This window comes from Diadema antillarum, unplaced genomic scaffold (genome assembly GCF_040938485.1).
Source record: "Diadema antillarum isolate AM-2024a unplaced genomic scaffold, OU_Dant_1.0 seq00000299_RagTag, whole genome shotgun sequence".
Taxonomy (NCBI): Eukaryota; Metazoa; Echinodermata; class Echinoidea; order Diadematoida; family Diadematidae; genus Diadema; species Diadema antillarum.
Genome location: NW_027271322.1, coordinates 235,840 through 247,934, shown reverse-complemented (window position 1 = coordinate 247,934; position 12,095 = coordinate 235,840). Strand labels below are relative to the sequence as shown.

The 12,095-nt window shown below is 37.8% G+C and overlaps 1 long non-coding RNA gene across 1 annotated transcript; it reads left to right on the top strand.

The window, feature by feature from the left end:
* Positions 1-1,128: 1,128 nt before the first annotated feature.
* On the top strand, positions 1,129-7,918 carry LOC139730241 (uncharacterized). The gene is made up of 3 exons (XR_011710912.1): positions 1,129-1,237; positions 5,061-5,178; positions 6,610-7,918. It is a non-coding gene; the product is annotated as an uncharacterized lncRNA (long non-coding RNA).
* Positions 7,919-12,095: the final 4,177 nt, after the last annotated feature.

The following is a 12,095-nucleotide window of genomic DNA, read 5'->3' as shown; positions in this document are numbered from 1 at the left end:
ATATTGCGGCACAGACCTTGAGCCGCGTGTACCACATAACACAAAAAAGAACAGGCAGAAGGGGGAGAAGCAAAGAAGAACTCTCAGGCAGAAAAAAAGGGAGGGAAAGAACTCTCTTATATCAAATTTCTGAAGTTGGAAAGCAATCTACCGTAGACTGAAGATTGTGGCAAGGGACCAATCCAAAGTTAGATCGAGAAAAAGATTGATTTCTACGTCTATTAGATAAAATCTATTAGATTGAGATTTTCAATCTAATTTTGAATTGGTCCCTCATCTCAATCTAAAGAATTTAGAGAGGAGAAGAAGAAAAGGAGATAGAGAGTTCTGTGAGCTTGGTACAAGTGCGCTCTATTGTATACACCAGAGTATATACACTGTAAAAACATCGGTGTTAGATTTAACACCACGGGTGTTAAATCTAACACCGATCAAACCTCAATAAAGGACCACACCCACAGGTGTTGAAAATGCACTGTAATGGCGTTGAAAAGTGTTCACCTGACACTTCGTGGTGTTAATTTGACACCGTACCTGGTGTTATTTTGACACTGTAGGCCTACTGGTGTTAATTCAAAAAATGACACCACATGGTGTTGATTTGATATTTGTTGGTGTTAATATCAATGGTTTAACACCCGTCCAGCTTCAATAAGAGACCACACCAGCTGGTGTTACTTTGGTGTAAATTTATTTTCACATTTTTTCAAAAATCTAGTATTTTAATGTAAAATTCTTGATCGTCTTGTTTAAATAAAAAATCAACAAAAAGTACAGTTACTAAGAAACTCTTCAAAAAACAGTTTAAAATTTGGAATTGACACCCGGAGGTGTTAATTTAACACCATAAATGAGCACCGAAAATTTAACACCAGCTCGGTGTTCACTATTTAACACCGGACTTTTTGCAGTGTAGAAGGGTTAAATTCTCTTTGATCTATAACACGCCTGCCTGTGTGGCTTTTCCTCTCCAGTTTTTGGCTTCAAAATAGCAGAAATTCAACGCAGACCCTTCGTGCAGAGATCGGTGCGTGTGACAAAATGCAACCGCGAATATATCGTCGTGTCAGCACGTCGATCCGTGGTCGATCCACACAAAGTGCAGTGCAGGATAGTAGGCACAAACCACTCAATAACAGCCATACAGCTACAGCTAGCTTTGTACGCTTCCGGTAGAAAGAAGTTGATCTTCTTTTCACGTGTTATTTCACATGTGTATCGGACTCCAAGATGACTAGTGAGTATTTCATCTAAATTATTTACGTACATATTAACTATGGAAATCGTTAAAACTGTAGTTCTGTTGTTTAAAAGTGTATAATCCATTGATCAGTTCGAGTGTCATAACTCCGGCGCATCATTCGTCTCTTGTAACCTTCGCTCACCGACGAGTGTAACACTTTGTTTCTTTCTGCATAAATATGACAAATCTCATTCTGTACCAGCCGAGCTGGGGTCGAATTTATATGGACTAGGTAACAACTGCAGTATGGAGGTGTATCCTATTACCGAACGATTTTTATTTAATTTCTCCAGACGGGCAACATTATGCTTATACATGTTGTTGTTGTTGTCTATCAGTCTAGAAATATGTCTAGTTCTGGATCTTTTTGTGAATGGTAGGTCACAGGTGCTCGCCATCAATAGGCGCTCCAATGCGGCGCGCAGGTCGAGGGAGGATAGAGCGTGTAATTACTGGGGATTCTCAGCTAGCTTGCGACACATGTTGCCATCGCTTGATGCATAACACCTTTTTCAGTCAAACCTAGGAGATATTTGGTCTCCAGACAAGTCAATAGAATACATCACAAATCAAGATGGATTTTGGGAATGTCCATTCAAAAAAGTGTAAAGTAGGGTGGCACATCCTATTACCGGACGCTTTTCTTTTTGGCTTTGATTCCATACTCATACTAGTCTAGTCATAGAATGAAATTTCGGCTAAAAATAACACCACTTATTCACAGACTCATGGAAATTACGAATTCAGCCAACTTATGTCAATTCTTCGTTCCAGTTTTTAGAAAATATGCTTCAAACATACCCCTCTAAAAATAGTGGTTTTTTGCGCGGTGCAAAATCGCATTGTATTACCGGACGCGATTTTCGTAATCGAATAATCGAGGTCTTTCGCACCTAATCCTTGCACCAGAATCACAATTCATCCCACAAATCACCGTACACATTCTCACCGAGCGGATGACCAAAAAAAAATCGGCAAATGAGGCTCAAATTTCGTATTTTACAGTAAAATGTCTGTCTTGACCATTTCGAACAGTTCACGCAATAAAACCTTATGAGAAATCGACAACTGGTTAGAGTATACGTGCTTTGTCTATGGGAGCTGCACGCGCGGGCGATGAGTTGCGTGCCCCTTGGCGCACAACTATTCCGCATCGTTCGCGTTTGAGGACAATAGCTACAAATTTCCGATATTGATCAGTGAACTTTTGGTTCTAATAGAATCTGCAGCATTTTTCCTGTATGTGAGTGGGATTTCATAGAATTTCAGTCGCGAAATGTGATTCAAACATGCATAGATATTAACTATGACGAGGTGCGGGTCACTCAGCTGTAAATTTGAGGTAAAATGTGAATTTTTTCGTGTTTTTACACTTTTATGTGGCGTTTTTTGCGATTTCGTTCCACACAAAGTTCTGTGAGGCTAATCTACGAAGTCTCGCGCGTACAGAATGTCATTAGTACGCAAAAATGTGCGTGTCCGGTAATACCATGCGTCCAGTAATACCATGCTTGCCCCTACTAGATTCTATCTACTGAGAAGAACTCTGTCTCTAGTCATTTTTTTTTTTTTGTCATAATTTGATAATTAAAAAATAATTTCTGAAGCATTTATTGTATTTGTAACTCATGTTAGCTTGCAAGTACAAGGGATGTCTACCGTACAATGTAACCCCGGGCCCCGGGCCGGGGACTCCTTGTACACAGTTATACTGATGCTGCCTGGGAGTAAGTGGTAACCCACAGATCTGCAGATGTGTATACATTCATATACAATTCGACCTCGATTATCCGGCCTCCTTTTATCCGGAAATCTCTATTATCCGGACGCGTTCACGCAGTGAAGGACTTTTTTTTTTCATCCTAAAATTGAGAAAAATAGTAACTTTAAACTCAATTAAGATTTCTACAAAACTCACATGATTCACCTACAATATTCCCGACAGAACTAACATAAATTCACACCACATTATCATCGTAAAAGTAAGGGACTACAATTTTGCGCAGGCTGGCATAGATTACATTACCGTTGCGGGGTACACTACCTGCCTAGCTGCCAGTGCACTGGGACGGCAGCTTGGACGGCAGCTATATACATTGATATTGTGTCTCCCATATCCGGATGAGCGCCGGTCGCGACATGGCCGGATAATCGAGGTCGAACTCTACTGTATTCGTATTTATCAAGAACTGAAACAAAAGCCACAGATTGCATCTTTTTTTCAGTGAAATTTTGATAGGTACACATGTACAATGTACATGTACAATAGAATTGTGTTTATACATTGTAATATGAGTAAGAACCTTCGAAAGAGAGTACGTAGAAGCAGAGAGGTGTACAATGTATATCATGACACCGGATGCTTTTTTTTTTTCATGGCTGTGAATTCCATACTCAGAGCCTCAGAGCAGAGGATGAAATTTCAGCCAAGAACAACACCAGTTATTCACAAAGTCCTGAAAATTATAAATTTAGCAAAATTATGAAAATTATTCTCTCCAATTTTTGGAAAATAGACATCAAGTGTACCCCTCTACATAAAGTTATCTTTTAGCGCAGTGTAAAATCGCATTTTGATTACCTGAATTACCTACAGTTGCATGATGATGCCCAGTATGCACTACACGTATAGTCAAAGACTTGTAGAGGGCCATTCAAAGGATCCAATCCTGAGCTTCAGGATGATTCCGGACATGATATTTCGTAATGGAGTAGTCGACGTCTTTCACATCTTGTCCTTGCACCAGAATCACATTAACCATACCCATGATTCATTGTACATATTTGTACTGAGCAGACAGCAGAGAAAATTGGCATATGAGGCTCAAATTTCGTATTGTACGGTAAAAGGTCTTACATGAACATTTCGAACAATTCACACAATAAAATCTTGTAATAAATCGACATCTTCTTCTAAATCTGAGGTAAAATGTGAATTTCTGAGCTTTTTTACATTATTCACTGTGTCACATTTTTTTGCGAGTTTTTATTCCCATGCAACGCTTTGCAAGGCTAGTCTACGAAGTCCTGCGTGTATTGAATGTTATTAGTACACAGAGATGTGCATGTCCGGAATTACCATGCTGTCCGGTAATTCCATAGTACAAGTGTACTTGTATTCTGAGTACATGTACATCAGAGATCACCTGTGTAATGTGATGTAATATACCATAGACTTTGATGTCCTGCTCCTAATACCTACATGCTCCTTCATCATTCATGTTTATTTGTTGTTGTTGTAGGTTTTTTTAAGTACAAAGCTCTAGTCACACATGTATCCTGTATGTGTTTAAAAGCCTTGCCTTCTAATCACAATTCACACGGACATACATGTACAACAGTGTACATCTTGCGCTTTGATACAGTAGGCCATCAATGGTGGACCGATTATTTTATTATTTTATTATAAAATTTAAAGGGATTTGTTGACTAAAAACTAAGAGTAAAGTTGAATCTGCTATTTAAAAAAAATAATAATAATAAATGGGCAGCTTGTTTTGTGACCACAGATTGTGGAAGAGTGAAAAGTGTGACGCAGAAGAAATTTACATAAACCATGGTTTATATTTATACCCCCTTAGAATTTCACATGATTTTACCAAACAGCAGTAGTGATATTGGTTGCACCTAGTGTACACATGTGTGAATTACAGTTGTACCTAATGTGGTTATGTCATAAACTCACAATGCTGTTTTCCCCTATTTTCTGTTTCCTTCTTCTTCTTCTTCTTCTTCTTCTTCTTCTTCTTCTTCTTCTTTTTCTTTCTTTCTTTCTTTCTTTCTTTCTTTCTTTCTTTTTTCTTTTATTCCCCAACAGGGGGAAATCAAAGAGAACTTGCTCGGGCAAAGAATCAAAAGAAGCAGCAAACTCAGAAGAAATCTGCCTCTGACCAGACTGGAAACAAAGGAAAAAGCCTGGAGGATAGGAAACAAAGGTAAAATACGTAATCATGGTCATTCATCAATACCAATGGTTGTCCATAGAAAGTGAGGAACATACTGTAGATTCTGTATTTTTTCATCAACACAGAGTGATTACTAGTAGTTTATTTCCAGGACTTGAACGGATCATGCTGCAAACATCCTGGTCTCCCTATATGATGACATAAATGGTACCCCGGTGTACCAAATAAAAATCAGCCATTTCGTTGAATTTTTTTTTTTTTTTTAAAGGTTGTACCCTGGGTTGCCAAAAAGTGGGAAATTATTTTGGTGCTGGAGCTAGCGCGCACTAGCCACTGCACTGCACTGAAGCACACGCTATTGCTAGCACAGTGTACCCACTGTGAGTGTACCATGCATGCATAGTATAACATGCAGTGGCATGGGAATGACTATGTACACGCACACACAGCGCATGCATTTCTCTGCGGTTGTCCTCGAGTGGACATGAGGTGGCGCTATACAACGTGGTACCCCGGGGTAACGTGTAATGCATCATATACAAACTTGTAGTCCACACACTAGTATTTTGTACACACCTACACTGTACAAACATGTGTTCAAACTGTGTGAATATCGGTACATACGCCCTTGATCACCACTGCTTTATTCTGTTTTGCTTTTAGTGTACATTGGATCTCTCGTGAAATTGATTATTTTCCTGAATTACACCTTTTTCTATTTGTTCAGAGACAGATTGTTCATTGACACCTTGAAGGGAGACTACGCTGTATTGGCTCACATACTGTATGCTCTTTGTCCTGCTATTTGAATGTTCAAAACTGCCAAGAAAAATTATGCAAAGCAAACACAATGGGACATGTATCTGAATCAAGCAAATAAGACAGCATAATCCGGTATGCAAGTTTTCAGGCAAAACCTGAATTCAGGCCCTGGTAGTATCAAAGTTCAGGCCCTTTCTTGTAGAAAGTAGCTTCATTTAGAGGTACAAAAATGTATTTCAGGCCGTCTATTTCATTCTAACTGGCATCTCTGCATTATTTAAAAGTATCAGTGTATTTGTAATAGGACATACAACTGAGGTGAGATTTTGTAGAAGACAGTAGTTACTATGATGAAACTGTGGTCCATATGCCTGCTGCCATTTAACCTTTTGTTGTACATCAGCTTGACAGATGTTTATTCATATTCATTTGCGTGTAACTGTCAATCTTTATCTTTCTGTATTTCCCATTTAGACAAGAGAACTTTATGATAACATCTTGCCTTCTCTTCATAGTGCATTTCAAGAATGAAAACTTTTGTTTCAGTCTGTTCCTTGCAAAATCAGCTCCATCACTAAATGCTCAGGAAGTTGAGAAAAGAACTGTGAGATGAAATGCAGCAGATATTCATTGTTCAGTGTTGACTTTCCAGGGAGTATGCATGTCAAGCTTTTTTTCTTTCTCTTCTTATTTCTCCAGAGATGCAGACATCATGAGACAAAAGCAATTAAAAGCTGCCGCCAAGGCATCCGAGCAAGGAACGTCGAAGGGCAAGTAATGGAGGAGCGCATGAGAGCACTGAACAAACTCGTCCTCGAGTCACAGCTGGATTGCAAAAGGGAAAGGAAAAGAAATATCAACGTTTAGATTGAATAGCAGCAGTCAGCAGTGCATCACACTGAGTGCCACATGGAACACACCTAGTGACTAAAGATGGAACGGATGCCAGCCGAAGGGAAGGATAGCTATCAAGGGTTACCTCAATCGTAGCCTATGTTGAATTTGATGATCACAATGCTTTACCTGTTTCAGTTCTTTAATGAATCTGCATTTCACCTCAAGTTAGACAGATTTGTTTTAGGTTTGTACATGCTTGTTCATATAGTTAGTGAACTTCAAATGTCTCTATTTTGTGTGGTGTTTACCTTCAAACATCTTAATATTTTTTTCCCCACTCTTTAGAATTTTGATGCAGAAATTGTATTTCAGGAGACTTAAGAGCTACAATGTACTTTGTACTAGTCAGCAGCAATAAATATCACACAGGAGGTAGTATGATATGATTTTAGTGTAACAGCACACAAAATTAAATTCAATTACCAACCTTTCTTCTTTCTTTCAGGATATGATACAACATGTAGACCGAGATCCCTGATGCTTTGATAACTGATGTTTGATAAATTTGAATTGTTAAGATTTGCAAATATCGCTCTTTCATATTATTATTTTGTTGTACTCATTCAGAATCACCTTTGAAAATGGTTTAGGAGATGCAAGTATTTTCAGAAAATGCATCTTATAGATTTTTAAGGCAGTTTTCTTAAAAGGAATTTGGGATTATAAAGTTGTGACCTCTTTGCATATTTTGCCTGAGGGTCTGTCGTATGTAGATTCTTTTATTTGAGCCCAGTCAGCTTAAAGTGAAAACTAAGTTTCGGTAAGTGCTGGAGAACCCGTCTAGCACCATTTCATTTTTACTTGCAATGTATCGAAAGAGTCCACCAAGAAACTTACCTGGCTGACGCGGTTTGCCGGAATGATGAGTCGATTTGGAGTATTTTGAGAAAAATAATAATAGTAGGAAAACCGACTTTTATTCCAGAAGGCTCCAGACTAACTCGGTCTCGGGAAAAATTCAACCCTACTTCAGACAATTCACACGCAGTAAGTGATCGCCACATTCTACTGGCCACTGCAAAGTACCAAATGAGGCCTAACTGAATGAACAGGAAAGTGCGTGCTAACGTAATCCTGTACAAAACACTTGAAACAAAAATGATAGCGCGCAGTCTTCAGTTGCCGAGACGCGCTGTCTTTGGAGTTTTTGTTGTTGTTTATCAAGGGCCTTTGATTGTTTTAGAGGTGCTTGATAGGCGCACACTAATTTTGCTTGCGCGCAAAAGAGGTTTTTGATGCGCGCGTTGTAGCAACTCGGACCATTACTGCGAGTAGCCAGAACACGAAGCGCTAGTTTATACAGGCGGCTCCCATAGGACAACACTGTACAATCAGAGGGACAACCATTATAACTCATCCCGCCGTCAAAGCGAAGCCGAGTTATCCCGGAGTCCGGGTAAGTTCTGAGACTGAACCTTTTTGGTAAATATTTCGCATTTTCGTTGTTACCCATCGAATATCTTGTAATAACATCGTTATCCTGCACATTTCCTAAGCATACGTTCACATTTGGGAGCGAAATTTGACAACTTTTGCAGGCCTACCAGAACTTTGTTTGGGCTTTAATGTCATAGAACTTGTCATATCATTTCATTTCACATGTTATGGTGCATGAGGCTGAGCCAGTCGGTCACAATTCTGAGTACAATCCCCAAAGCAAACATTGATCATTCAGGATAATCAGTGCCGTATGTCCTGGTGATGGTAGTTGGCTCTGAGATACTCACCACCTAATGTTTGCCAAGCTGGCAAAACAGAATAGTCGGTTAGAAAATTAATGTTCAAATCTCACAAGAGGCTATTGTGTATCTCCACCCGTCAGTGTCATAGCTAAGGAGGGTTTGCTGCATTTTTTTCATAGCCCTTTCACCATTTCTCTAGATTGTTTAATTGTACCTGACACAACCATTTGCCCTGTTTTGAGTTCTTTTTTTTTTTTTTTTTAACTTGTAGATATTTTTCACAGAGACAGTCTTTTCCTGCTTTTGAATACATGACCTATGTCACTTGACACCCTGTACATACCAGATTTTTATCAGATCATGAATTTAATTGCAAAAAAAAAGTGTCATCATTTCTGAAAACTGTTCAGGACCACAACTTGACAAAGGTCACATGATATTCTAGAACTGGGTTATTACTGCTTCAGTAGTTAAAGCGAGTGATACACTATATTCAATGTGGCTTTTGATGAACTGTACCCCATTTTGTTGGACTATACAGTTGTATTAGTTCTGTAACGTAGATATACACTAGTAGGCCCTATGCATGGTTGGCGCCACGTTTTCGGGGAGGGGGCCCACTTTATACTTTTGGTGCCTCTTCCAGGTTTCGTCAGTTACCAAGCAAAAAAAAAAAAAAAAAGAAAGAAAGAAAGAAAAAAGGCCTTTGGCTTACCATGCTCATACTCAAAGGTTTCAGCCCTCCTCCCCCAAGTTCCGCCAGCTGTACCATTTGCTTGCCCTGCATCATTGCTCTGGTGTGTAAAAAAAAAAAAATCTCTCCCGAAGCATTGGTTACACAAAGCGTAGCATTGACCCTGAGGTGCAGAATTCATAAATGCTGCCTATTATGAGACTGGCCTTTATCAAAACAATCTCAGTTGTAAGGTTGTGTAGACAAATTTGTACCTAATGTCTGTGCATTGTAATGGAAATAGTGAAAACATACTTTTAAATACGTATAACTTCTATTCCTACTCCCATGTATGAATGCCAGCTTATCCTGTTTACAATCATATAATCATATATTTATGTTGTACTGCTCAACTACCAATGAAGTTAGTCATACATGTGTTTATCAAAATAATGGTGAGCAAACTGGTAAGGTGATGACCACTTCATGTCTGTACATGCATGTATTTATTTCTCTTCAATTTGGATATTTGGCATGATCAAAACCCACAACTAGATAAATGTGTTTGCTCTGTACATGTATATTTGCTACCATTTTGCAGGTTAACTTTAATATTTTGAGTGAGATTATGCAGACTGGTATCATGTAATATTTTCATTCATATCTCCTGCAATGGTACCATAAAGAACACTGGTAGAGAAACAGTAGATGTCATCTTCTTAGCTGTAAAGAAACTGTATATTGATGTATCTATGCTGACTAGCACTCTATCTTATTTGTAATGTGTAAAGAAAATTATTAGTTGAGCTTCAGTTCCTTATTGGGTTCACATTTACAACCAATGGCCAGCTATTCTCTTTCACATTTTACCATGTTTTCTCTAAGAGTGAAATCACTTCATGAGACATGCCAATAAAGACTCATTTACATTTTTCTTGTAATTCTTGGCTGGCCATTTCTCAGTGTTTTAATGATAACTACCTGGCAAAGTTTGAATACATACACTTCTACACATAAATGTTTTGTTTGCATGTCACATCTAAAACATTTATGTGTATTCTACTATGTTCTGTGTAAATACTATATGTGTTTATTTATATGTACACACACACACACACACACACAGACCACACATACAAATCTCTCTCTCTCTCTCTTTCTCTCTCTCTCTATATATATACATGTATAAATATATATATATATATATATATATATATACATGTACAAATATATACATATATATATATGTGTGTATGTATATTATATATACTGTAAAACATGATATATTCGCGGCACAAAATTTTCACGAATTTGAACCGACAGCCTTTTTCGTGGCACGAAATTTTTGTGAATTGCCACTGGCGGTCATTGCATATAGTGTAGACAAGAAATTTCGCGTGCATTTTAATTTTCGCAAATCTTGGCACTTGCGAAATTAAAATGCATATGAACACTCCTCATTTTACAGTATTCAATAATTCCTAGTACATAATTATCTTAATTTTTGTGTAAATACTATGTATGTGTATATTCATATCTACACACACATACAAATCTCTCCTCTCTCTTTTTTATGTATATGTGTGTATATGTGTGTGTGTGTGTGTGTTTATGTATATTATGTATATTACATAATTCAGTAATCTAGTACATGATTATCTTGATTTTGATCTTATCACACTGAAACAGGGAAATAAATATCTCAGATATATCTCACAGAAATCTCTATATGTTTATATGTATGATATATATTATACATATATATATATATATATTATTTACATATATCTATATATATATATCTGTGCGTGTGTATGTATATAATACATATACAGTATACATGTTCATTGTGTAAATACTATATGTGTATATTTATATCTATACATCTGTATATACACACACACACAGACAGACCACACATACAAATATGTCCTCTCTATGTATGTATTTATATATATTTATGTGTGTATGTGTGTGTGTGCATGTGTATACAGTAATTACTAATACATGATTATCTTGATTTGGATCTTATCGCACTTACTAAAACAGTGGAATAAATATTTTGCAGATATCTGTTTAACAACTTGTGGTTCACGTTGCTGCACAAGGCATATAATCCTACATGCAGATACAGTGGAATTCTGTTATAACAAACTCCATAGGACTAGCAGTTTTCTTTCGTTATAACTGAACAAATAAACAATAAGAAACATAGAGCAAATAATGATGTGGCTTGAATTTTTACTTCATTGTAACCGGAATTTTGTTATAACTGTGTTTGTTACATACATATCATACATGTGTATATCAACAATAGTAAGTACAAATGTGTTTGGGTCTGCCTTGTGCACTGCACTCAAAATACATGTACTTGGTGGGAAATTCCATGCTGAATGAGTTGAGAGGAAATATTTGTTGTATCAGAAGCAACTATATGACCATAGCAGGGTCAGATCCAGGAATTCTGTAAAGGGGAGGCGCCTTTACAAAATTAAAGGGGACGCACGCGACCCCCCCCCCCCCCCCCATTATTTTCTTTTTATTTCTTTTGTTTTGGCCAAAAATAAAGAGGGGGCGCATGCCTGGTGCACCCCCCACTGGATTCGCCACTGCACAGGTACACCTCCATATTCATTTTGGGCAATTTATTAGTGGTACTCTTGTGGTAAAAGTGAGAGAGCGAAAGAGAAATGCACAGTGTAGGCCCTACCATGATCCCTGAAAGTATAGGGCCTAATGCTATTGATTTGTTGCTTTTTTTGATAAATTCGAACATAATATTTCTAATGCAGCTTGTAATGAATATTTGTAACTTTGTCTCAGTGTACTTTACATCACGGCACTCCCTTGAGGAGCGAGTAGATGGCCACCGACGCAAATGATATTATAGCTGTACATACACTGCACGTAGTACGCAAATAAAAGTACTCGTA